We start from the raw sequence: 27608 nt of genomic DNA, 5'->3' as shown, positions 1-27608 counted from the left end.
GAGTGTAACCAAAGTTCCTCAATACTTTTCTGGTCACGAAACTCCGCCGTCACTCTATGGCAGAGCTTGATATGTCGCATGAAGCCGCCACGCTGCGGAGCCACCGCAGCTTAGAGGCCACCTTTCTCCGTGTTAAACCCAGAGAGACTGCAGATGCGGCCGGCGTGGGCTGAAATTTAGGAGCCGTACTTTATAATTGTGATTTATATTTAGGCAAGATCCGAATTCTGGCATTCTACAATTGAAGTGGCACGTTCGCCTGACAATGCCGTTAAGGAGTTGTGTACCAGGGGGCCGTTCCGGCTACAAAGGCACTACCGAAAAGGTATCGCTGTTTTGCATGCGAAGTGTTCATGAGCACTTCGAGAATTGGGAGCGAGCCATACCACGGCAAGAAACGGACGATTTCAGCTTCGAGTCCGAGCATGTGCGTGTGTGCATCGAAGCACTTTGATCCCTCATCCATCTCCGTACAGATGATTTCACGATAAACGGTGATGCCGTATCGTTGCCGAGGGACAAGCCGCGCCTCAGGCTTACTGCCATTCCTCGTGTTTTCGACGGCCTGTGTGTGCGTTTGTGCGTGTGTGCATGTGCGTGCGTGTGTGCGTATATATGTGTGTGTGATTCTCAGTAGCCTGTTCTATTTGCAAGATTTGTTTCATTTATATATTGCCAATAAAATCGGTGCCTATTAGTTCTTCCATGAGAACATAAGCACATATAAAAACTGTTCTGGTTTAAACAATAAAATATATATGACCTGTAATGTGTGTTGATATTTATAGACGGCCAATTATTCCCATAACTACTTAGTTTGAGGTCTTGCATATGGATTTCACATGCTGATAGCAACAGCTATTGACAATTCTAACATTTGCTTAAGGTTGCTACCTCAGCACTGCGCGACTTACAAAAGGTTCATGCCACAGAAGTAATTTTCTTTCCTGAAGCAAAGTAGGCTTCCAGCCGTGATAAATGGGACATTATAGGAACTTAGTGCAACAGGAAAAAACAAGATGTCAGTTTTCTGTGTCAATACAACTTTCAGATCGTTTTTGAGCTCTACACTACAGCAGTGCTGAGTGAAAGAGAAAATTAAATGTTATTTCTCATAAGAATTTTCGCGTATTAGAACGGCTACATTTACTTCAAAGAAAGCTCGCGATTCAAATACTATTATGCATCGCGTTTCGCCAAGGAGGTATGGTACTGAGTGCAACGGACCGTCAATCTTTGTCACTCGGCTTGTGCGAGTTAGAGATTAATGAGCGCAGTGCTGAGTCAGTCGGGCATAATAATCCGTATATTCACAACGAAAATTCCGTTTGACAACTTTGTCGCACATTTGGAATAGTACGCTAGAAAACTACCAAAGCTTGCGATACATGAAAATTACAATATTTCCGTTCAAGCAACGTTTCATTCACGGCTACGATCTACTTATGTACCTGTTCCAAACTAATTTTGAAGTCATAGAACATTTTATGTTACGTGCGATTAGAATATGTCACCATCGCCTGAACGGTTCGAGTGCAATCGGAATTCAGTAACAGCACACGACCTTGAAGTCAGGTTGTTGTTTACTGGCAATGCCACGCTGCTAATGTCTTATTCTTTGTACAGCGCATAAAAGTCGCTTAAAAGTTTTTAATCGAAGCCGGTCGGGCCAACTAACGACAGATTTCTCAGTAAGAAGAATACTATGCCCGTCGTCTCTGGACACACGGAGCTGCCAGCTGACTTTGTGATTATTAACGTTTTGTACGCGCCTTGATTTCGCTTAGAAAACACTCTCAGATGTCCAAGTTTAGATAGTGTAACTTCTACGACAAAATAGAATGTAAATAAAATCGAAAAGAAGCTAGGCTTTCGGTCACAACGCGACCAGAGCAGAAAAAATACCGCTGCTGCCTGCGGTGGCCGCTCGGCTAGGTGGCCTTTCTTTTACTATGGCGCCCCTAGCGGCAGGGGCTGGCTCTATATCAAACTGAGGCGGGAGTTTCGTGACCAGAAAAAGCTATTAAGGGACTATGGTGTAACCAAAGAATTTATTGTCGGTTAGGCCACGAGCAGCATGCCATCATTGGACCTAACACGGCCCTTTGTTACCGAATACTTGCTCCCGACACCGCCATGGCGATGGCGTATCCCGGAAGGGCTAACCAACAGGTCTGAGCGAAGACTGATAAACACAGTGTTGTTCCACCACTTGCTGGCCAGCTCGGACCAAATAATGGCGCGTAACAAATAACACCATTATTATCCTTATTGTGCTCCTGTCATTTTCGAGAAGTCTTTTTTTTCAGTATAATCATGGCTCACTCATTAATGCTACGTAACAGGGTGTTGAGGATATTTTAATACTGTTTTATGCGTTTACTGTTGATTACACGGTTACGGGATCAACTATTCATCATTTAAGAGAAATGCATGTTATTTGTTGAAGCTATCACGGGCAGAACAGTATGAGCTTACCGTCGGGAAAGCTTTCATAAACATTTTACGAGATGTATTCAGTACGCATGCAGCAGTTCCATGCAGAACATCGCTTGATTTCTGTACTCTGTGCCAAATTTTCTGAGTTCCATCAGCTCATCAAGAATGAAACTCATTAACGCTTGTTTCGCCTTTCATCTGTTCGTCCGTTGTATAAAACGAGGGCAAAGCTAACATAGGGAGACCCCGCAAATCGGAGTATTTTTTTTTTTCTTATACGGACTCACAGTGCTCATTTCCTGGCACAACCGGTATACCGGGTATTCAAAATTAAGCTTTACGAAATTTTAAAGATCGCCTGTGGCAGGCAGCATAATTCTTATCGTTGAGCTGGGTTATTCGAAGAGGCGGACAATAGCAGCGTGAAAAATCGACACACATATTCAAATAATTAACAAAAATTGACTAATGAACTTGTTAGTTACTTTACGGCCCACATTGCAATTTACGAATTGTAGCCGTTGAGTTTGCAAGATGCATCCACTTGACATGAATTTCGAGGATGACACCAGTTTCGAGATATTTTCCAAAGTGTCGGGCGAAATACATGGGTGTTCCAGTTACTTTTGAACTTCGTTGTATAAAACAACGTTTTGGTAAAAAATAAGTGAACAACAGTGCATTTCTACGGCGAGTTTTATGGCGCATATCTCCAAACTGGTGTCATTTTGGAAATTCATTCCAAGTGCATACGCATGAGAAGCTCACCGGCTACAATTTGTAAATTGCAATATGTGTCGTAAAGTAGTTCACTAAGAAGTTCATTAGTCGATTTTTCTTAATCTGTTGAATATGTGTTTCCATTTATCATGGTACTAATGTCCGCCTCATCGTATAACCCAGCTCAATGGAACGAATCATGCTACCTGCCGCAGGCGAATTCTAAAAATTCCGTAAAAATTAAAAATTAACAGCCTGTATTTTATTGCACAGCGTGGACCTCGTATGTATAAGGGTGATAAGCTTACCACCACTGGTTCTGCTTAACTACTGTCGTTGCAAATAAACATCAAGAAATAGCGCGTTAAAAATGTTGCAATTCGAATACCTCTGTAAGTTTCTACCGATTTCCCCGTACTCACTATAGACGGCAATAAAAGTAAACGTGCAAAAAAGGACGAACGCGTCAAGGCACCACACCACTTGCTGCGCACTTTTGTGACAACACTGCCTAAGATTACAGTATTTATCTGTATGGCTGCTGTAGCTGTACAACGTTAAATTTCATTGATATTCATGCAAAAACATCGATTTCTGTCTGCGACGTGTCTGGCAATTGATGCTTCGCCATCCGGGCAAAACTGCGTCTTTTATGTTTCTTCGAACTGGAACCGATCCAAAACAATATCGGAGCGCACTGAACCTGAACCCGAACCAAACCGGTACTTTGTTTTCTGTTCGACACCCTGCGGACAGTACTTATGAGGCTCCTGCGTTGCCCAGGGGGCGCTGCGAAAATGGTGCTAAAAAGCGCCGTCTGTCCTAAACTGGGTATTACCAAGTTCGGTCGTCTCCTACGGAAAGGACGTTTACAATATGGACGCGCCACTTTCGGTTGTTTTGTACCACGGCTTGCAACGAATATCGGGCGCCGAAGATTTTTTTCAGGGGTGGCACGCTGCGTAAAGGCGAGAAATTATGCAACGCCGAATACGTGTACGCCGTTCAAGAAATAAGCGGCGAAGTTTTAGCGCGGTGTCAATCCCAAGTGAAGCGAGTCACGTACGAAGTTGAACTTCAGGAAACCTTTGCACGCTGCTATATTCAGGCGCACAAACGCGAGGAAATGCTTGCTATAAATGAAGTCCCAGCAGCGATAAGCATACATCATGTGTATGGAACTGCTCGAGCGCACGACAGTACGCGCCGCGACGGCAGCGGTCTTTCAGCATGCCGCGTTGTACGAACTGCTCGAGCGCACGATTGTACGCGCCGCGACGGCAGCGATCTTTCAGCATGCCGCGAAACGGCGGGCCTCCAGCAATCTTTGTTGACTGCATGTAACTGGACAAGTAATTATGCCTGCGCAGTTACTAGTAGCGGCTATCTGTTCCTTTAGCAACTGATAAATAACTGATGCAATGCATATGAGCTCGCAGTAGCGTACGTGCTAATCAGCGCTGCAGCCCGAGCTCGTGAGCTGCTCGCTTGATATAGGTTTTAATGACAGCGCTCTAACATCGATGTGCTGTAATCAGTACTACCTTGCTGGCGCTGCCTCAACGTGCTGGCTTGAGGTCAAGGATGAGCACATTTAACTTTCTAACCTGCTCGTAGTTGGTTAGTGAATTGTCACCGAATCATCCCAACCATTTGTGGTTATTTGCACACACCTGGTCACTTCACCACTTCAACCAGGCGACGAACTGCGGTTATCTAGCGCGCCCAACGCTCCGCTTGGTGAGGCCTTGAAGGAAAACGGTAGAATCTGATGATGGAATTCAGGCCTTCTTGTTCCTGGCAGCCCACGACGCAGCAGTAACGACGGTGACGCTTTTTCGAGGCTGAGCTAGGTCTCTCTAGATCGGCGTCACCGATGTGTTCTGCTTCCAGCATTACGTCCCACGGCTCACGGAGAGTCCGTTTTCGTTGAACTATAGGCTACGGCCAGTTCGCAGCGTGGTGAGCATGGTCTGGGAGAAGTGACGAGCCTTTTCGCAGACGCAACAGGGCAGAAAAAAAGTGCGAATCAACGCAAAGCACAGGCTAGAAACGTGGTTCGCCACAGCCAGGGCTCAATACTACCCAAGCTGGTACTACCCCGATGACGTTTTTCGCTGCCACCAGGCGCCGCTACTATACCTCGAACTCCAGCGCAAGACGCCCATACAGGACTCGGTGGTAGTGGCAACTGAAGAGTAAGGAAAACACTAACAAACACTATTGCTCACTAATATTGTCTTTGCGCGCCTGAGCCCTTCTCGTGTGCTTCATGCTGTTGCAATGAGCGAACCAAATGTAATGGAAAATGTCTCACAGTTCTTCTACAGCGACGAGGAGACGGGCGGTGAGGGAATAGACGGTCCACTTGAAGGGCAGGCAAGGCCATCGGCAGCGAGCGTCCCGAGTCGCCTCCAGTAGGCGGCTCAAACTCGGTGACGTGGTTACCACAGTCGCCACGGCCTCGCAACCGGAGTTCGATCTGAGGCTCGAGAGGTCCCCAGGGCTTCCATCTACTTCCGGTTGGTCCGAGCAGCGAAGGCCCGGCAAGCCGGTATAGCAGGGTGCATCGTGACGCATCTGTTGATTGCAAGCACCATGCTGACGACGCTAAGGCCAGAGCCAGTGCGACAGAGACAGAGCCCATCTCTCTGATTACAACCTGCCGACGTCTACCCCGTAGCCGATCCTTGCCCGCCTAGCCTATATTCTTTCGTGCGCGCCCCATCCGACCTCGACTCAGCGTTCTCGCGCATTAAGTCATCTTCTCTCATTCGCCGCAAAGTCACCGCAAGACTGCAAAATTTGATGTTAGAGACACTACGACAATATGACGAGCATAAGTGTGGTGATTTTTTCGAAAGTTGTCCTTGACTGTCATATGATATTGCCAGTTGGTAATGTGAATGTATTTCACGTACGTTACTTTCATACAAATGCGTGTTACAGGAAAAGCCATCTGTTTTACGCAAATTTAGTCGAAGCGCAAAGGCAGACACCAGGTCCCGTAATGCGGGTAAGCAAACGGCAAGGTAAGGTACAATTCTAGGTCAGAAGAATTACTCGTGTAAATAATAGTGCAATGTTCAATGATTTCTGTTTGCAAAAGTAAGCTATAATTTCACAATAATTATTACACACATAACATCGTTTAAAGACGCAGAAACACATTACATTGTACACAAAATATTGGTCTATGCTTCGATCAACGCCAATTCCGACCTTTGACAGAGCTTTCAGTTAGTATTCTACTCATTAATTCCCGTTAACGAGTCCCTGCTACTTTCATGGCTAGCTTTCAGATTGTTCTTTCACAGTGATGGCTGTTATCCACTCAGTGTCCTTGTAATTTTTATGTCGGCTGGCATCGTCGCTGGAATCCCATAAACTTTGGCTAGAAAATTGCAATGAAAGAAATCTTCTCACTGTGCTGCAAAGATTCTAACTTATCAGCACCGGATTCGCACTGCAAAATTCTACATAATTATTACTTTGGCAGTGCTAAAAAATGTGAAAATACTGATCTCGAAGAGGGCGATCGCACACGCAGGTGTTGTGATTGGCTGACACCCAGTCCACGTCAAAGTGCTGGATAGAGCTCGTGTCCGCGCCTTCATCTTGTTGTATCACCTGGCCTTCACAGTTGTGGACGTGGTCCCATAGGTTTTCTTCGTGTACATGTAATGATATTGGCTGAGCGCGTTTGCTTCGCGTTTATTAGTCTTCTTATTGCTCTCGGCTTCATCTCTTGTTTACTTGATGGTACAGGCGTAGTCTTTTTTTTTTGAGAATAGCGTATGACAATTAACACGGAAGCCAAATATAAATTTCAAGGAAGTCTGAAAAGTTTACCAGGAAGGACCGAAGGTGTTGTTTCAGTACAGAACAGTGGCTAAGTCCGAGTTGGGTAGAGGATGAAGAAAAAGCCGCGCCTACCATTTCACCACCAGTAGGCGCAAGTTCCGCAACGGAATACGACTCACAGTTTACTTACTTTTTGAAAGAAGCTTCCTCGCTAGCACCTGACAATGTTCAATTTAGCATACACTGTACGGAACATTCAACGGCTTACAGAGCATTATAATTTGCCAGCTATCGCGTCACTGCTTCGCAATAGGGGCGAACCTCTAGTTTGTCTATTTTTTTTTCACCTGCTGCACGATATATGTGATGGGCAGACCATCCGCCGTTTTCGAAGTCGGAATTGCGTAGCTATGGAATGCACGAGTCCCGTTCTAGCACTCTTCTCCTAATATTCATTATAATGGTCAACCCTGTTTTGGAAGTATAAATAGTTGGCGATGAGACATATTGTCATTATTACAATGAAGCTGCGATATAATTTTATTAACCTTAGAAAAGCTTTGAATGAACGGCCTTCCCGACTTAATAGGAAAGACCGTTCAATGTTGATGCTGCCCCGGAAAAAGAAAACAATACTGAGAATGTAGTACTCAGAGAACTTAGGTGCAAAACTTAGGCGTGGCCGGCGTGCAGGTATATGCGCTTGGAGCTTTATGCTTAAGAGGAAGCTTTAGCTAGGTCCCGACTCCGATGATGCTTATTCAAGTACTTGTAGGAGTAAGAAATGCTTTTCTGAGATAAGCCTTGGACCAAATTTAATGAAATTTGTTGCACTTGAGAGAAATGAAAAAATTGTAGGGAATGTACGAAGGAGAAATTAAATTGAAGGGTTGAATGCTGTAATACAATTTTCGAACATTTTGGAAAAAAAAAAACATTTACAAGCATGAAGTTTACACATTCATAGCCCTTCACTAAAAACAGATATTGCGGTTACGTGAACTGCATCCCTTAGAGAAAATCTAGCCGGCAAATTTGGTGTAATAATTTACACATTACGTAGATTTGTTAGAACGTATACAAGAGTGTCGCAAATTCACTATTTACAATTAGTAATAGGTTTCAGAAGTGTCTATAATATATATTTGTTCCGTTTTACGTGTACTATATTTAAATGATGTTATAAGAATTGTGACACAGTTGTAAACTTTATATATTTGTGTTTAAAGATTTTTTAGGTTGCAGCATTTTTAACCGCCTAATTAAAGTGCTTCCAACAGTCAACCTATTTTAACTGCTTCTATGAAATTTAACAAACCTCATAAAATGTGACGCAGATGTTGCCGAGAAAAACGATTTCTCCTTTCACGTGTATTTAGATAGGAGTCCTCTATAGACAGGCATCCTGTTAAAGGGTAAAACGTGGCGAGCACTAAAAAGATTATGCGGTTTTACGTCCTAAAACCGCGATCTGATTATGAGGCACGTTGTAGTGTGGGACTACGGAATAATTTGGACCACCTAGGGTTCTTTAACGTGCACCTAAACCTAACTACACGGGTGTTTTCGCATTTCGCCCCCATCGAAATGCGGCCGCCGTGGCCAGGATTCGATCCCGCGACGCTACACCATAGCCACTAAGGAACTACGGCGGGTCGTAGCCAGCACTAGAAACGGTGGATGTAAGTGTGAATTCATTAGTTACTTTCACCCTTAAAAAAAAGTTAACAGACTTCGCCCGAATAGGAATGGTATATTATACTAATCGCACAGTTTTGAAATAGTTCGATGCATTTATACATATTTTGATGTGGGTTTTCGCCCGCCTTGGCAGCGTAGTGGATTTCTCATTGAGCTGCTAGGGCCGAATATACGGGATCAAATAGCGGCTGCGGCGGCCAAATTTCGACGGTTGTAAAATGCAAAAGCGTCCTCGTAACATGCATTGGGTACACGTTAAAGAACCCCAGGGGGTCAAGATTATTTACGAGTCCCCCACTACGACATGCCTCATAATCCCATGTTGGTTTCGACATTATAAACCTAAGAATTAAATTTTTGATTTTGATGTGGCTTTCATTCAGGTGAAATATATTCTGGTAGGAAGGAGATTCTCGAAATTTTCTATCCGTTTTATCTAATTTATGATCTAATTTCGCGCATTCTCTTTGCTGTCCGGCAAAATACAAGAAGGAGGTGTACATTTACATAAAAATGCTTCAGTGAGCTAATTGTCGAAATAGGCGCGTAGCTTCCTATATGGTGTATCTTGTAAGTTATAGATTTCTAATGTAGACTGCAAGTTTGGAAGCACGCTTGGGGGACTAAGCCTGCAAAAAATTGGACGTTTTTTGGGAGCCATCGCTTTGCAAAGCTGAAAAAATGTCAGAGCCGCATAAATGTGGCACTGCTGCGATTTAAACAACTAAATTAGAAGGACTGATTTGTGGTGGCCAGAAAGTACAGTAATTTCGAGCGTTAGCCTCCAACAACACTCCAACAAGTAGAGATTAGCGCTATATCTACATTTATTTTGTCGACACGGCTTGATGGAGACAGAGAAGCCCTCATAAGGGTGAATGAGTTTTTTTTTTCACGTTCACATTGACATACAGAATACTTTACTAATTCGGTGCTGGAGGAAGAACAAAAGCCAGTTCGCACTGTATTGAAAGAAAACTTTTTAAAACTCATTACGAGTAGAATATAAGTTTCACAGCTTGAGAGTCGGAAGGTTTCTACAGGTTTGGTTTCCACATGTCAGACATATCACAGAAGCGACCACAATTACCAAGTTTGTAATAAAAATAGGATACCACTAAAATCTGCACAAAAAAACAAAAGTCATTTTGTTTTATGTGTAGGCCGGTTCAAAAAGCAGATCAGCCCAGTCTGTGCTTAGTGTCCCACACAAGCAACCTGTAATAAGCCCTTTGTAGACAAAACCTGTAGTTTACCTACCTATACAACTCCAGAGTAATCTTAAATTTGCCTTCAACGTGATAATATTATTTGTTTTGCCTTAGGACACAAAGGAAGAGACTACATCCTGTATTTCTGGGACAGTATAGAACATTGTGCTGTATTTCTTCTGCCAAAGAAGGGTAAGAAACTGGAAAGGTGTATCACGTACGGTTTATTACGCAAAATATATTCCATCAAGCTTAAAATTAGGAAGCCGAGAATTGGCTTAAAAAAGGATGATGCACTAAAACAAGCTTTCATTTTCAAGTGTGACAGGATGCACTTACTGTTTTCCGCACGTCACAATAAACGTGGGCCTCGCTGATACGAAAGGCAAAGACACACATGTCACTCGGTCTAGACGGTAGGCGTTGCCTAAACGTAGACCCAGGTTCTCAAGCCTATATACAGTACCGAGCATACAGTGGAAATACATCCCGTTGTTGGAAAGTCCCGCAACCTCTACTTGCACACATACCGTACCTTCAAAGCAGCATCCAACAAAAGTCCCTTCGCATAGAAAGAGTATGGTGCCTACATGTATAATGAATGAGCAGAACAGAACTTGAGCACCCCAAACAGGCCCGGAGTAGGCCCTTAGGTCCATTGAAACTAATATATATTACTATGCCTTCTTTGTAGCACCCCTATACATTAACGTAATTATTTTGTTCAAACAACGTTCACGCAACCACTCGTGCGACTGAATCACAATAGTAGCCCCGGTGTTTGCACGTGGGCGCTTGATACAGTGCACGAAAATTCCAGCAGTTCGTATCAATATAAGAATGGAAATTTATGCCTAAAAGATTACATAGCAATTATGAACCATGAGTTATATTTGAACAAAGTTATTTTTTGAACCAAACTTACCTTCAAAAGATCATATCGCAGTCAGGGAATGTCTTTATGTCAGACCAGAGTGATTTATTTGCTGCGAATAAACTTTCACATTTATTTGGTTAAAGCTAATAGTTGGTTGTCATATTCTGATTACAAGGTGAAAGAATATTTGCAGAAAGTTTTACGTTCTGCCAGGTCACAAGTATAAACATATAAACTAAATATAATGTCTCATTCTGAATGGAAATTGTAGTTTCACTTGCTACCTTTTCCTTAAGTGCTCTACCTCGAATTTGCAAAATTCTCATTAGGACGTGTTATCAGTGCTTAATTATAGATGCAAGCCAAACCTAGCGTTAAGCATGTTCACATCAATGAATAAATTTTCATATTTCATGATTATATTCACATTAAAAATAAAGCCCTTCTGTTTCGTGATAGGTAGAACTGAATGTGAAATGCACGTCTGGGGAGACCACATTCGAGCACACGTGCCTAAGTGCCAAATGGCATATAAGAGGATGTGTACAGAAGAATGGCCCGTCTACACCCAGCAATGTGGACATCCCTGATCGAAAAAAAAGTTGAAAAAATAAAATATTCAGTCTTCAGAAGTTCCGCAATGAGTCCACTTGAGTATACAGTAGTTTCGAAGTGTTACTAGTGGCGTTCAATATGAAGTCTAAGAGAGATATGCAGACATGAGGCCATTCCACTGAACACCTGCTTTACTTCTCGTCGGCTCTCTCTGTCCTCGCAGCTGCTATGCGAGCGCACGACGCGAAGTGCGCCTATTTGCTATCAATGCACTCGGACGTGCTGCGACTTACCGCGCTGCCGGGCTGGTAATAACAACTCTAGTGGACAAGACTGCGGTATTAAAATCGTTCTCGTGTAATCGTCTAGTACGCTGGTGGTTCGCATTGACTCTGGAGCACCGGTCGCCGGTCTCGCAAACGATTATCCCGTCGCTGGTCACAAAACGTGGCATGACCTCGTCGACGGTGAACCACAGCCTGTCATACAAAATGCGGTTAGTCGTGCTGGTCGCCGAGGGTCGCGTTTTGGCTGCGTTGTTTGCGGGATTTTTGGCTGGTTTTCCTCGCGCTGGCGCTTGGCTGGAACTGCTCGAGTGGTCTTTGCGCTGCACCTAACGTGTCTGGGATTAAACGCTAATAAACCCCATATCATTTGGTGGAGGCGCGGGGTATCCTAACGGCTCGCCCTGGAACTCCGGAGCCGCACTCTGCCCGCCGCTACTCCCACGACCATGCCAGACGACACCAGTGAATGACCCACTTCGTCAACTGGGCCAGTCAGCTCTGATTCCGTTCATAAATGAGACCCAGGTGTGTTCAGTGGCACCGCTGAGACAGACGTCGACGAGTGGCTTTCGTCGTACGAACGGGTGAGCAACCACAACAAATGAGACGATCGGACAAAGCTCACTAACGTTATTCTATATCTGGCGGATGTCGCCCACCTCTGGTTCCGCAATCATGAAGCAACTATTGCGACATGGAATGACTTTAGGACTGCATTCTTTGAGGTATTTGGCCGTCCTGCCATGCGAAAGCTTCGCGCCGAACAGCGCCTTAGCCAACGAGCGCAACAGCCGGGCAAGACTTTCACTGTTACATCGAGGATGTCATCGGTCTCTGCAACCGCGTGAGCCGAACGATGACTGAGGAAGATAAGATTAATGAAATCCTCAAGGGCATTGACGACGACGCTCTTCAAATGCTCATGGCCAAGAATCCTACCACCGTTGCAGCCGTAGTCCCATACTGCCAAAGCTTCGACGAATTACGCCGGAAACGAGCGCTCCCCCGCCATACTGTTCCTCACGTGGCCTTCCTTTTCAGTTTGGTGGCTGCTCACGGACAGGCTGATGACGGGTCTCTGCTGCCTCAGATCAAAGCCTTCATTAGTGAAGAGGTGGCCCGCCAGCTCTCGCTGCTCTCTCTCACCCAGGAGCCTGTCCAACCTTTGTCCTCGGCTGTGAAGCAGGCCATCCTTGAGCAGGTTGCAGAGGCCCTTCCACCAGTCTACCCGCACGCTCAGACTGCTGCACCGTCGACGTACGCTGAAGTCGTGTCGCGTCCTACTTGACGCCACCACCGCGCCCAGCGCTCCACCCTGTCCCTCTATTGCCCCCTCAGTACTTCCGGCCGCAATATCCATGGCGCACGCGGCACAGTCGGTCGATATGCTTCTCCTGCGGTATCGCGGGACATGTGGCGTGCTTTTGTCGCCGCCGTCTGCCACATCTGGACGTCGTCGCTGAGCCACATGCACCTGCAGCCCACCAGAATGCTGATTCGAACCCGTCGCCGAACTTCTGAACCGGTCGTTAGAATTTTTATTGGCTTGGGTAATGCTGGCTAATAAAGCACTAAAATAAACACTAGAGGAGCTGATTATCTTGCTTTGATGTTCCTCCGTTGACTCAGGATCCGGGCAAGTTCTGCTTACCGCTGGGACGCTTTGTTATACGAAGGGAAAACATGTGCAAGCACAGAGACCGGTGTAACACAACTTCAAAAATGTTTGTTTTTGCTTAAAACAAAAAGTACACTCTAATAACAAAGAGAGTACCGGGAACTCTCTTTGAGGGAGTATCTGCTTGTCCCATATTCCACTCCCTTTTCAGGAGTAAAACGCCTCATCTCTGAGAGAGTACGGCAACTCCCCCGGACAGAATATTAGTACTCCTCCTAAACAGAGTGCTAGAACTCCTTCCAGAGTACGAATACTCCACCCCACAAGAGTATTAGTACTCCCCCAAACTGAGTGCTTCTACCCCCCCAGAGTGATTGTACCCCACCCCACAGAATACTCCCTCGAACCGAGTGCTTCTACTCCCCCAAACAGAGCGCTTGTACTCCTAACAGAGTGTTTGTACTCCTTCAGACAGAGTGCTGGTACTCCTCCCTGTTGTGTGAAAGCACTCTCTATGCAGTGCCATGGTCACATCAGGGGCAATTCACAACACTTACATCTCGGGAATATTTGATTCCTTCTTAAGCAGCTCCTGCACTTACGTTTGGTGAAGTGGATTTGGTGTTTAGTCGCCGAGTCACTCTAATGAAACATATCTTTCTTAAAAGGTAAACATTTTCAATGATCAAACAGTCACAAGGCAGACTGAGCAAAATTTCGAAAAACATACAGCTACACATAAAACCGATTACAAAGATTTTCATGAACTTTACAACACATTTTGCAATATTACATGAACATTTTCTTTAACATTTCATCGCTAATGCAGTGAGAAATATTCTTTATTTTCAATTGGCAACATTTAAAAAAATGAAAGTATACAATGTAAAATCAAACAAAAAACAAACATGCGCAAACTCGCGAAGTCTTGGCACTACGATCGAAGAGAAAGATGCACCACATTACTGGTCAGAAAACGCATTTCAAGCACTGAACTTGTGTATTTATACACCGTAGGTTACCAGATGAGCTGCTAAGCATGAGGCTGGTAAAGTAATTCGCACAGAAGCTTTTTTTCATGCCATATTATAAGACAGCAGCTCGTTTGATAACAACCTATGTAGCGTATGGATGCTCCTCGCTGAGAGTATACACTATATTTAGAAATGTGTTGTATATTTTCGTGTAAGCCGCACCGTTAATTTTGGCTATAATATTTGACATAGTTATTCATGCATGGGCTGCACCCCTTTTTTTTCTAAACGCGCATCTTGCCGTGGTTGCCCAACACTATCTCCGCTTGGTGTCAAGGCAGTACAGTGGCGCATCATAGCTCCCATTCGGTTGGATACAAATTTGATAGTATTTTGGCAGAAAGCTCGACTTCACTGTTGGCGTCCTCAAGCCAGTAATTTCCTGGTGCTGTCGGGATCGTGCTATCGAGCTTTCTCACGCACTGTATTTCATAGACAGCTATTGCCACAGCGCACTGACGCATTTCACAAATGTTGCGGTATTCTTGTTGTCTATTGTATCATTTTCTTTCTCATAAGACATCACGTGATAGTTTGTTCGTTCGTACAGATGCATATTCTAATGACCTGATCTGGGAAGTGGGAATTTTTGCTTGTAAAACAATCTTTTCCGTTTCATTACTAATACATGGCACATGTTCGCAGCCAAACACAAAGCAGCAATGCGAGGAAGCAAAGAAAAGGAAAAGGCCGCACTAACAAATAACACCACATCACACATTTATTTATTTTATTTTATTTCGTGATACTGTCAATCCCATCAGGGATTTTTACAGGAGTGGGTTACAAGGGTTTGTATACGTTGTGGAACATGCATTCACATAAGTATACAATAGGGTAACTACACAGAATATGGTAAGTGTAATGAACCTATGATAACAGCAGGGAGTAGGGCAAAATGACAACACATAACCAACTTATTTCAGTTACATACTATGTACTGCAAAAAAAGAAAACGACAAGCACATAAGATATAAAAATCGATAACATCATCCACAATATCACATCCCAGATTTCCAATTTACCTGGCAAGTAAACAATGATAAATACAATAATGATAGAATCACTTACTCGTTGCTGACAGCACAGTTTGGCCAGCAAGTTGTACAAATTTGTCAACGGTAGGCTGTGCGACCACCGTCGGTGCTAAAGCATTCCAGTCACGAACAGCTCTCGGGAACAACGAAAAACAAAATGTATTGTTAGCGCAGAAATATTCTTGGAGTGTAAGGTGATGTTTATGACGGGTTTCTCTAGACGTATTGTATGAAAGGTAGGTGTCAGGATCCACTTTAACCTTATTATGCAGGATGAGATACAGAAATTTGAGTCGGTACAGCATCGCACGACTGGTTAGTCTATGAAGGCCGATCTCGGACAGCATTTGCGTAGGCGAGTCGGTGCATCTGTATCTATTACAGATAAAACGCGCCGCTTTTCGCTGGACAGCCTCAAGCGTAGCTATTTCATTTTGGGTGAACGGAAACCACGCCACGCTCGCATATTCTAAGATAGGGCGTATGAACGTCACATAGGCCAAGAGCTTGGCTTCCTTCGTAGAGTATCGCAAAGCCCGCTTTAGAAACATTAGCTTTCGCATCGCTTTGCTTGCCACGTGCTCTACATAAGCCGACCATCCTAGATCTGATGATATCACAACACCCAAGTATTTATACTGAGCGACAGGGTTAAGGATGATACTATCATAGCCGTACGGAAAGCTAAGTGTGGATTTCTTTTTTGTTACCGACATTGAAACTGTTTTATCAAAGTTGATGACCATTTGCCAGTTCTCACACCATTGGGCTATCAAAGCAAAATCCTTGTTAAGACTAATTTGATCTTGTCGGCCTAATACGTCTCTATACAGGACGCAGTCATCTGCACATAACCTAATCTTGGATTCAACCTGACTAGATATGTCGTTTATAAAGAGAAGGAACAAGATAGGGGCCAGAACGGAACCCTGGGGTACACCAGAAACGACTGGCATAACTTCAGAAGTGTGGGCGCCTAACTGAACAAACTGGCGGCGGTCAGATAAGTAACAGTTAATCCAACGAAAAATTGGCCTATCTCCTAGTATAAGTTTAAGCTTTAAAATCAGTTTAGCATGGCAAACACGGTCAAAGGCCTTAGAGAAGTCAAGGTAAATTACATCTATTTGTATTTGGTCGTTAATTGCCTTTGGCGAAATTGTGTAGGATCTCAACAAGTTGGGTAGCTGTAGACCGACCAGTCCTGAAGCCATGCTGGTAAGGATGAAGCATATTATTTGCCTCAGCGAACTCTGTAACGGATTTTAAGATATGTTCCAGGATTTTGCAGCAAGTACATGTGAGAGAAATAGGCCTATAATTTGATTGACAAGAGGTATCACCCGATTTATGGACTGGCACTATTTTTGCAATATTCCATTCTGCTGGAAGGCATTGTTCCGAGATTGATTTATTGTACACAAGGCATAAGTATTTGCTTACAGGCTCGGCATAGCGTTTCAGAAAGCAGTTCGGGATTCCGTCTGGACCGTTACACTTTTTATCGTCTAAATTTAGTAATAGTGAGAGAACACCTGTTTCAGTTACGACTGGTGTGCTCAGCGCCTCGTTTTGCCCCATACTATCTGGCCTGTAAGAACGCGTAATACCATTGTCAGGGGCAAATACAGAATGGAAGAATGCGTTAAACGCGTCTGCTTGTTGCTTTTCTTCGGTCGGCGATAACGGTTTTGGAGGGTTATCTTTGTGCCTGACGTAACGCCAGAATTTCTGGGGTGATTCCTTGATAAAATTGCTGAGCGTTGTATTGCAGAAGCACTGTTTTCCTGCTTTTGTTTTTTCTTTTAGCAGTCTGTTTAACGAGTTTATTTTTTGGCAGAAGTCTGAGACTGGGCCTAATTTGTTAGATTTCCTCAACCTTTTTATTCTGCGTTTTAAATGAATTATTTCTAGTGTTATCCATGCGTTCTGCTTATTAGTGTATTAGCTTTTGTATTTGTGGGACAAATTGCCTCAAGCAGTGCATAACATGTGCCTTGAACAGTAACCAAATTTCATCAATGCCAGCCGCTCCTTCAGTGACTAGCTCGTGGAAGTCATAGTACTCGTGGGCTAGGTAGGTCATAATAGCAGCATCGTCTGCTTCGTTGAACGAGTACACGCGCTTTTTAGTACAACTATGGCGGATCTGATTTGGAATAGTTAGGGTGCAAAGAACCAAGTCATGATCAGATAATCCTTCAAGAATATCAACGTTATTTTTTCCTTTCAAAAAGAAATCGCTTATAAAGATAAGGTCTAAGATAGAGCTTAAGCACCCTGTACACGGGTAGGCTTGGAAACTATTTGGGTCAGGTTGAAGGTAAACAGAACACTCAGCATGATATTGTTTGTTACGTTGGTTGGGCTCAGAGAGCTCCAGTTAATATCTGGGAGAATAAAGTCCCCTCCCATTATTATGGCGTTCCCCTTATGTGTTCATGCATGTACTCTAGAAGCTGCTGAAGATACGATACATCAGCTTGGGGGGGTCTGTACACAGCCCGCCAACACAGACGTGGCTCTGGCCCAACTGAATCCTACACCAGACCGCCTCCACTCCTGGGACCTCCGGCATCACTGAGTAATTTATGCATTGGCGTAGGAGCAAGGCAACGCCACCACCTCTAGTCTTTTCGGACGATGGAGTAGCCCGGTGGAGCCACTTCATAGTTTCCAATGTCAGCATGTAGCCATGTCTCTGTCACGCAGATAATGTCAGGTTCAAGAGCGATCGCAGTCGTCTCCAGCTGTTCGATTTTGTTCAAAAGGCTGCGCGCATTAACATTGACAACAACTAGGGCCGACAGCGGTTTCGAGTTCGCTTGGCTGGTCCGTTGTCCATGCTTTCGTTTTTTGAAACTTCCACTACGTCATTGGTTTGGTCATCCCAGGTGTAGAGGCGATTATTTATTTTGACTTTATCGTAAGACAGAAAAACTCTATCTTTCTGGTTTCGATGCACTTTCGTTCTTTCCCATAGCTTCCTTCTAACTTCTCTTACTGCGGGCGAAAAATGCTCGCTAATTCAATATTCCGTTCAGTTGAGCTTTTTGCAATTACTAAGTATGTTGACTTTATCCCGGTAGTCAAATAACTTAAGAATGACAGGCCTGTGTTTGGGACTGTCAGCTTGCTTTCGTCCAAGACGGTGGATTCTTTCGATGCCAGCGGTCTTTATTCCCAGCTTATCTTCAAAGATTGTTTTCTCAACAGCGTCGAGTAGATCTTGGTGCCCCTCATTTTCTAGTTCCTTCACACCGTATACCACAAGATTAGACCTGCGGCCTCTGTTATCTAATTCATCGACTTTTTTTAGTCAAGGACAGAACCAGATGATCGAGTTTGTTAATCCTTTCCACGCATTCTAAGACCTGCTTTTCGATTTTTCCTATTTTTCCAGCTTTTTATCTATCGCTCCTAGCTTTTGATTGGTCACCATTTCTTCATTCTTTATCTCCAGGATGTCTTTTGCAATCATTTTGAGCTGCTCTTCAATTGAAATGTCACCAGGCCCAGGGTTAGTCTCGACATCCCCTGCTAGCAGCAACAAGAACCGCAAGGAAGCCGACAAATCACAGAACCATTCAAGCAAAGGGTGTGGGCACGGCAGCCAAACCAGGCAGACATTACTGCTACAACAGGATTTGCCGAAGCGCTTCCTCACCTGGATGACGAACAAGAACGGATTTGGGCGATGCATCTTGGCATTGCCGCCGCGCCCATTGAAGGGTCCGTCGCAGAAAGGGTTGCTTAAATAGGAGTCCTGTGACGTCATGGTCTTGTCTGATAGAGTGGCCCTGGTCAGGAGAAAGTAGCCGCTGGCACCATCTGGTGCCCGATGATAAGGCCAGCCATGTCCCAGGATCACAGGTAGGCGGAACAATTCCATCTATGAATTCTCTGAAGAAGGTCCGGCTAAAGTCAGCAGCATACCAAGCGTAACCTGGATGACGAACAAGAACGGATTTGAGCGATGCATCTTGGCATTGCCGCCGCGCCCAATCTATTCAAGCGCTGGCACTTATCTTCATTCTAGCAGTGCCATTTTGGTATCAATGATGACAATGGAGGCTGGCTGGTACACCTTGCTTTGTGATTTTTTTTTCTGCTGAATGCTTCCATAATTCCGTGTGCTACTTGGTCGTGATGCAGGCTAAAGCGTATGCACCATCTCCTGCTACATTAGTGCAATGTGAAATGCGAGTACATTGCTGCCCTAATACCTCGTTGTTGTTCATTGCGGCACTTGTTAAAATACCTTCCGGCCTGCCCAATGCAGATGAGAAAGGAATGTAACTGACAAAGTCACATGCGCATGTAAAAAACATGGTGCCTCGTTGGGCAATGTTTTCGTGCTTGCTAAGAACGATATTTCTTCTTTCTAAGAACATCAAATCCCTTCGGTACCTTGCCATTGCTATCGCATTCCGCAGCGCCCTCTACGACGGCGCCGACCGAGCTGTCCCCGAGCCGAACATAATCTGGACGCGAGCGGGTGGCGCTCTCGTGCCCGTTGTGGTGAGAGTGTCAGCACCTCTCTTGCTTATTCTTACACCGTGCTCTGTTGCCGCAAGAGTGGAATGGGCATTCCACTCTCTCTCTCTCAGATGGGTTGAGTAGAAATAACATGTCACTCTCTCGCTGTGGGTAGAGTCAACAATGCATTTCACTCTCCCCGAAATTTTGCGAGAGTAAAACAACGCCTTGAAGAGTAAATCGGCCCCTTCACTTCTGCGACACTCTCCCTAGTTTTTAGAGTGTATTTTGATAAAAGTTTCTCAGTCTCTAGACAATGGATGTCGCTAATAAATACATTATTTGGCGCATTTTGTCGCGACCACTTCAACGCTAAATATACGACTAAACATCGGCTAAAACTAACCTTTTGCAACTTTGTGGACAGCTGCTCTGGCCATTTCACGCTATATCCGTCCCAATTATTGTATGAAGTACAACTTGCTGGCAATTAGTTACCATAAAACATAATCTTTGGGTAAAAGTTATCTCTCTACAAAACATTCCCAACCTTCACAAAATTTTGAATTTTTAGGGCTGTATAAAAAACAGAAACATAAAGATCGATAAAACCTTTTTAAAGTGAAAAGCCTGTCTTCATTCTCAAGGGAAAATTTTGTCCTCGCCTAATTTAGGAATCAAATCAAATGAGTTTATTTAAACACCAGGGGAGACAGTACAACAGTCAGAACAGAAACAGTTCAGCAAATGTTTTGACAATGCGTTTTACGACTCATACTTTCGAGCTTTCTAAAAGACTTGTCATTTTCCTAGCGATGTTGAAAACGTTTTTTTTTTTTGCAAAAATGTTTTACAGGAAGACTTCATGCTTTAAATAGATAGTGCTAAATTTTTTTCCAATAAATCGCTGATGGTCGAGCGCCAAGGTTGGGACAGTTGGCGTGAAAATACCCTATGTTGAAATATATCTGCGTCACTATATTGAGAGACTTGAGGCATTATTGTACTTTTTAATACTGTATGTTGAAATACATTGACATTGACAGAAGCTCTATATCCGAAAGTGCGTGACGGCGGAAAGAGACGCACTAAGTATGGCATGAAGCGTAGCATTAGCGTTTCTTGCATACTGGGGCGCATTTCAAGTTACTCAACTGTTGTTTCTGCCCTTTATTTAATGCTGTTATACGAGGTCCACGTCCCGTGTCAACGGCGATTTCGGTCTGTTTCGAATCTTGCCCTTATTAGCGAAGTTAGAGCTAATAACCCTCCTTCTTTCGTCTTCACTTGCGCGCTGAAAGGCACACAGAAAGGGGGGGGGGGGGCAGTGTGGTAACGACCCACACTTGCCATGCAAGTGTTGCCGAGTGTTTTTTTTTTTTTTTTTTGAACCTTTTTTTTTCTGATACTACTTCGGTTCAAGTGTGTGTGGCGCTGTCTCGAAACGAAATGGGTGCTAAAATCAAATAATTGGTTCTTTTGAGATTGCAGACTTGTATTTTTGCAGCGAAGCTGTTTACCTCTATCGCCCGTATGCCTTCCCCGCATGCGTTTCCAGGAGGGTGCGATGGAAGGCGATTCCACAATGACAATGCTGTAAAATAGGAACGATGACTTCCTTAGTTTGAGTGTATTTAAGCAACGGAAAACTCTCATAACAGGGAAATCTGATTGTGATATAGTATTAACAAGACGATTGCCCAATGATTTATAAACTTGAACAAGGGAATTATGAGGTTAAACTGGACCAATTATTTACAGAGGGTATCGTGAAGCTTTGGAGTAAATGTGAAACATTAGAACCGTAGGCATTGAATGTTAGGATTCTAATATCTTGGTTCTATATATATTTTAGTGGCATCAGGTGAGTTGTATAGCTGTTTCCCGATGATTACATACAGTAATTAAGATGGCTATGAATGAAGGCGAAGTTTATTTAAGCAAGGTGAACTCGGTGAAATAATGACATCTTTTCAGCAATACTCTTCAGCCGTAAATCAAATTTTGCTTAATGTGCGCAATGTAATTTCTGTATTTGAGGCTAAAATCATTTATCGCTTCAAGAAATGTGCAAACATCGACAGCGTGAATGCAGTTATTGCCCAATCTTATTACAGGGTTAAATAAAAAGATTTTGTGACTTGAGCAGAACATCATGAATGTTGTTTTAGAAAGAATAATTGCAAGGCCATTAGACGACACCAGTTCAATACGATGTTGAGTTCAGAGATAAGTTTGCCAGTTAGAACAGACAGCAAAGAGTGAGTAAACAGTCAGTAGCTATTATTGTGGTATCGTCTGCACATATATACGGCTCTTTCTTGTTAGGACAATTAGAAAGATCATTCATATGAACTAAAAAAATAAAAGAGGTCCAAGAATGAATTCTTCAGGCACACCCTTGTGCATAGGTGAGAAATCTGAATATGTAGGACGAATATGTACTGCATTTTGTCGACTTGATACAAAACTGTCAATTAACAATAAGGCGGGACTATCAATATATATCCCGGTGAGTTTGTTAAATAAAATTCCATGAAGTGATAAGTTAAATGCTTTTGATAAGTCTACGAATGCAGCGGCAGCTATCATATATCCAGGTGTTAAAGGAGCTTTCAATATATCTTCATATGAGATTAGCGCTGAACATGAATAGTGTCGTTTTCGTAATCCAAATTGATGGGCTGACAAAATATTACATTCAGTTAAATGTTTCTTTAGGCGCTTTTGAAAACGTTTTACGATGATATTACTGAAATTGGCCTACTACGCAAGAATTGTTCCCGTGTATGTTGCAAACACAGTGGAAACGCACTGTGCCACAAAAGAGGCACATAACCATTGCATTTGTGAGCAGCTTGCTCAAGCTTCGCGTTGATGTCCTTGAACCCTTTTTACGTGTGTTAGAATGCGCCAAATGTCTGAGAAAAATAAGGAAATGTTTTAGTGGTTGTAAAGCGGGACATTCCGTGTTGCTGGCGTAAATGCGGGGTAAATGCGCTCATTCCCACATACCCATATGCCACACCATCCCACATACCAACAGACCGAAGTTGGTATTGAAGTGGTTCGTTGAAAACCAGAACAGACCGAGTGGCTTATACCCAGAGCTCCAAGTCGGCGTTAAAGAGTTTCTTTTAACAGTGGTACCTACTAATCTCGCATCTACAGTGAGCCCTGTCGGCATGAAAGAGGTTCATTGAAGCACGACACATGTGTACACATGTAACACAACTTTCGTCCGACGCTTGGATTTGAACCCTGTTACCTTACACAGCAGCCGTATGTGCTACTCATTCGGCCGTGGACTACCCAGTGACCGAATAGGTGGAAACACAATTAAATACAAACATAGATAGATAGATAGATAGATAGATAGATAGATAGATAGACAGACAGACAGACAGACAGACAGACAGACAGACAGACAGACAGACAGACAGACAGACAGACAGACAGACAGACAGACAGACAGACAGACAGACAGACAGACAGACAGACAGACAGACAGATACAAACATATATACATCGATCCAACATATAGAGCCCCCGGAAAATGCATAAAGTACCCTAAGAATGCCAAAACAATAATACCTCGGTCAAATGCCAAAAGCTACATCTCCATGTACGTAGGAGAAGCACCGTCTTTTCATCTTTGCTATAATAAAACCTGCATTTCAATGCCTAAACTCAGAGATGAAGATAAAACACCGTGCAGTACAGTTTCATGTTGCTGCTGCATCTATAGACCTTTCACACTCGAAGAATTTGAAACACTCTTCAAGGTTGCTTTCCCCCATGTGTGACCACACAGAGGTCCAGATTAATTTTGTGTCGCATTTTTCAAAAACAGATGACAAAAATAGGAGCAAACCTCTTCTTACAGTGCCGCCTCTACCTGTCTTCATATCCAGAATCAAAATTTTGAGTAGCCCCTTTCCAGTTAATGACGAAAAACAATTGAAGGTAATGTGCAATTGCATGTACAAAGAATCTTAGTAGGATATATGTACATAAATACACGTGTCGATGCGCAATACCTATACGTACAAGTCGAAATGTCTGCACATAATTACATAAAGGCGTGTGCATGCGCCAGTTATCTCGAGGCAATATATCCACAAATCGCACAGCTCATAACTATCAATACGAGACATCACTATATATACCTTGCTACTGCTACTATTCGTAGCCCATTCTCGGCATCTTCTCAGCCTCCTAGAAGTGTTTTCTCTGTAATGTAGTGGTAGTCTAGAGAAGACATTGCCGCTGGAAGTGGGTTATGGGGCTCCTGCTTTGCCCAGGGGGTGCTGCGAAAATGGTGCTAAAGAGCGCCCTCTGTCCTGAACTGGTTAGTACCAAGCTCGGTCGTCTGCTTCGGAAAGCACGTTTACACTATAGACCCGTCACTTTCGGTTGTGCTGTACCACGGCCTGCAGCGAATATCGGGCGCCGAATATTTTTGCAGGGCTGGCACGCTGCGTAAAGGCAAGAAATTATGGAACGCCGAATACGTGTATGCCAGTGGCGCACCAACGGGAGAAGTTTCGGGTGTTTAACCCCCCCCCCCCCACCCCCCACTCGTCCAGCCCCACGAGTCCACTATGTGTACCTAGAGCGCTCTGTTCACATTGTCCTAACAATGCAGGGGAGGGCTCGATGTCAAATTTGCCTGATTAACACAAACACTCTATCACTGTCTTTTATTTACTCATTCACTCCTTCATTACTTTGAGTAAATCGTGTACATTGTCATCATCCTTGGTGTCATTATTATAATTAATAGGCACTTTATTTGCTGTTGGATTCCTCTGGGTAAAGCAAGGAAATTGCATATTATGCAAAGTGCTTGCATCCCCGCCCCCCCCCCCCCCCCCCCCTGGCAAAGGCCCTGGGTGCGCTACTCGTGTGCGCCGTTCAAGAAATAAGCGGCGAAGTTTTAGCGCGATGTCAATCGCAAGTGAAGCGAGTCGCGTACGAAGTTGAACTGCAGGTAAGGTTTGCACGCTGCTCTATGCAGGCACACAAAGGCGAGGAAATGCTTGCTATCAATGAATTCACAGCAGGGATAAGCATACATCATGTGTATGGAACTGCTTGAGCGCACGACGGTACGCGCCGCGATGGCAGCGGTCTTTGAGCATGCCGCGAAACGGCGGGCCTCCTGCAATCTTTGTTGACTGCATGCCGTTAGGCAAGTAGTTATGCCTGCACTGTAGTAGCGGTCATCTGTCCCTTTATCAACCGATAAATAATTTATGCAATGCATATGAGCTCGCAGTATCGTGCGTGCGAATCGCGCGCTGCCGCGCGAGCTCTTGCGGTGCTCGTTTGATGTAGCTATTAATACAAGTGCTCGAACATCGATGTGCTCTAATCAATACTACCTTGCTGCGCTGTGTTAACGTATTGGCTTCAGGTCAAGGATGAACGCATTTAACTCTCGAACCTGTGCTGCTCGTAGTGGGGTAGTGAAGTTATCCAGCGCGCCCGATGCTCCGCTACGCGAGGCCTTGAGCGAAAACGGTAGAATGTGATGTTGGGATTCAGGCCTTCTTGCTAGTGGTAGCTCACGACGCAGCAGTAACGACAGTGACGCTTTTTCGAGGCTGAGCTAGGTCTCTCGGTCGGATCGGCGTCGCGAATTCCTTCTGCTTCCTGCATTACGTCCCACGGCACACGGGGAGTCCGGTTTCTTAAAACTAGGCTGCGGCCAGCTCGCGGCGTGGTCTGTGCACTCGCCTTTTTGCACTCGCAACAGGGCAAAAAAAGTGCGAATCAACGCAAAACCCGAGCTAGAAACGTGCTTCGCCACAGCCAGGGCTAAATACTACCCAAGCTAGTACTACCCAGATAACTTTTCACGCCGCCACCAGGCACCGCTACTATACCTCAAACACCAGCGCAAGAGTTCCATAGTCAGTCGCGTACGCTAGGCCCACACAGAGCACATGGTGAATAGTTTCGGGTATAGAAGAGGCGAAAGATTAAGCATTATGTCCATGTCTAAATTTTGCACTGTCGTCGGAACTTCGGCAGCAATATACCCCACAGACCAGGGCCGTTAACCTGGGAAAGCGTGACGACTAGAGCAGTCTGACGAGATGTAGCCGACGCGGATGGGGTCTCATTTCCGTGTGGCATGGTAGCGAGCTCGATGTACGTAACGACCACTGCGGAGCTCCGTGGCGAGGACGGTGTGCGCAAAACTCCCCCAGAATATTACGTGCGGAGAGACCGAAACAGAGGAACTAATTGCAATGTATTACACTAACTAATTACAAGAGCAGCGCAGCCAAAGACCAAGATAGAAACCAGCACGCGCCAAGCCACGATGCCCGTCTTCGTCTTCTTTTGCGCCGTGTCTCTTATGCGTCTGTTGTATCGCAACAGCATTGCACCTAAAACGAGTGCTATAGCAATCTGACGCTTAAGCACGATTTCGAAACTGCTTATGAGCCCCCTCAAATCAAATGGTCCTGCTTACTGGATAATAAGGATTGGTGTTTCCCTGAGAACTGGTTGTCCTGGCGACTGTTAATTCGTGGTCTATTTCCAAGACATTGATTTATTTAGGCACGTATTGTACGACGTCATCGTTTTTGCCTCAGTGCCCATACAATTTTCAAAACCATGGAGCGGAGAGCGCTTTTAGCCGCCTTACCCTGGCATCATGTGCGGAACGCTGTTAGTGCAAACATTGTTCCAGGTAACGATAGCACGAAGTCATAATTTTGCTTACAGTAGAATTATTCTGCCATTTTACAAGTGCTTTCCAAATGAGTGCTGCTTCTAGACAAATGTACTCTTGGGTATACAGTGAACTCTGAATTAACTTCACGCCCACAGCTCGCAAGAGACGCTGCGGCTAGAACAGTACAAAAAAAAAATGGTTACTTTGATTGCCTTTTTTGAGGAAACCTACTAGCGTGCACATAACCACGAGCGCATTCTCGATTTATATTGAAAGCGATAGTGAAGGAAATTATTATGTCAAGCTAGATCGGTAGTACGTTCGTCTAGAAGTCTGTCATTGTTTTCTGTATGCCAATGTGTCACTCAGTAGCGTAGAAAATTGCCTTCGAACGTCCTGCTTCTGCTGCTCAGTTGGAACCACCCGCACTGAAACGGAGGAGTCGCTTTAGACTCCACGTTCCCTCCCTCCATGGTGCTGTTAAGTCTTTAGGAAACATTTCATGTAGGAATATACCCGCAGCGTACTATTTGGCACCTGCAGGTGTTATGCTTGGCTGAGTCACTTTGCCACACGATCACTTGAGTTTTAGCAGCGGTGATGTGAGGTTTGGGGAACAAATTAATTTTTACAAAAAAAAAAGAAAACAGTTCTTTTCAAGTTTGTTCCTAGGCCACAAAAAGAGTAAAAAACAAACGGTCGCAATTGTTTTTGAGTTCATTGGTGTAAATCTTTCAGAAGTTAGGTTCGTGTCAGGATAGGAGTTCAGACATTCGGGCGAGATATGGTTTCATCCATTTCGTGCTGCATTTGTGATTGTGGTGGTGTGCTGCATCTCCACCGCATGTTGCTTGGAAAATCAAGCTCGCCATGCGTCACGGAACACAGGATCTGTACTTTTAATAATGGAAAAGGACAGCTAAAGTTCTGGTAACGCTTTCATTCGTAATGAACAAGAAAAACTGGATATAAAAGCCACGTTGGATGCTTTGCTTACTACGCTAATGTACGTCTTTTTCGGTACGCAAACACATTTTACCGTTTTCTTAGTCAGTGCTGAAATCCGTGTGAGCTGAGAGCTTGACAATTCAGTTTCAGTGCCGCGCTCCGCGCTTGTGTTTCTTGGCGTTACTACAACACCTAACCATCATA

At 44.3% G+C, this 27608-nt stretch overlaps 1 long non-coding RNA gene across 2 annotated transcripts in view; it reads left to right on the top strand.

The window, feature by feature from the left end:
• LOC125946948 (uncharacterized) overlaps positions 1-11367 on the top strand; it is a 44867-nt gene extending 33500 nt beyond the window's left edge. Inside the window, exons 3-5 of one of the 2 annotated variants that reach the window (XR_007468014.1) lie at positions 6109-6191; positions 9990-10067; positions 11212-11367. This is a non-coding gene — a long non-coding RNA (uncharacterized LOC125946948). The remainder of the gene's footprint in view (positions 1-6108; positions 6192-9989; positions 10068-11211) is intronic. The other variant, XR_007468015.1, reaches the window with a different exon arrangement.
• Positions 11368-27608: the final 16241 nt, after the last annotated feature.

The sequence above is a fragment of the Dermacentor silvarum genome, chromosome 7 (genome assembly GCF_013339745.2).
Source record: "Dermacentor silvarum isolate Dsil-2018 chromosome 7, BIME_Dsil_1.4, whole genome shotgun sequence".
In the NCBI taxonomy this organism is placed as follows: domain Eukaryota; kingdom Metazoa; phylum Arthropoda; class Arachnida; order Ixodida; family Ixodidae; genus Dermacentor; species Dermacentor silvarum.
Note: the sequence above shows the minus strand (reverse complement) of the source record. Positions and strands in the feature narration are given on the sequence as shown.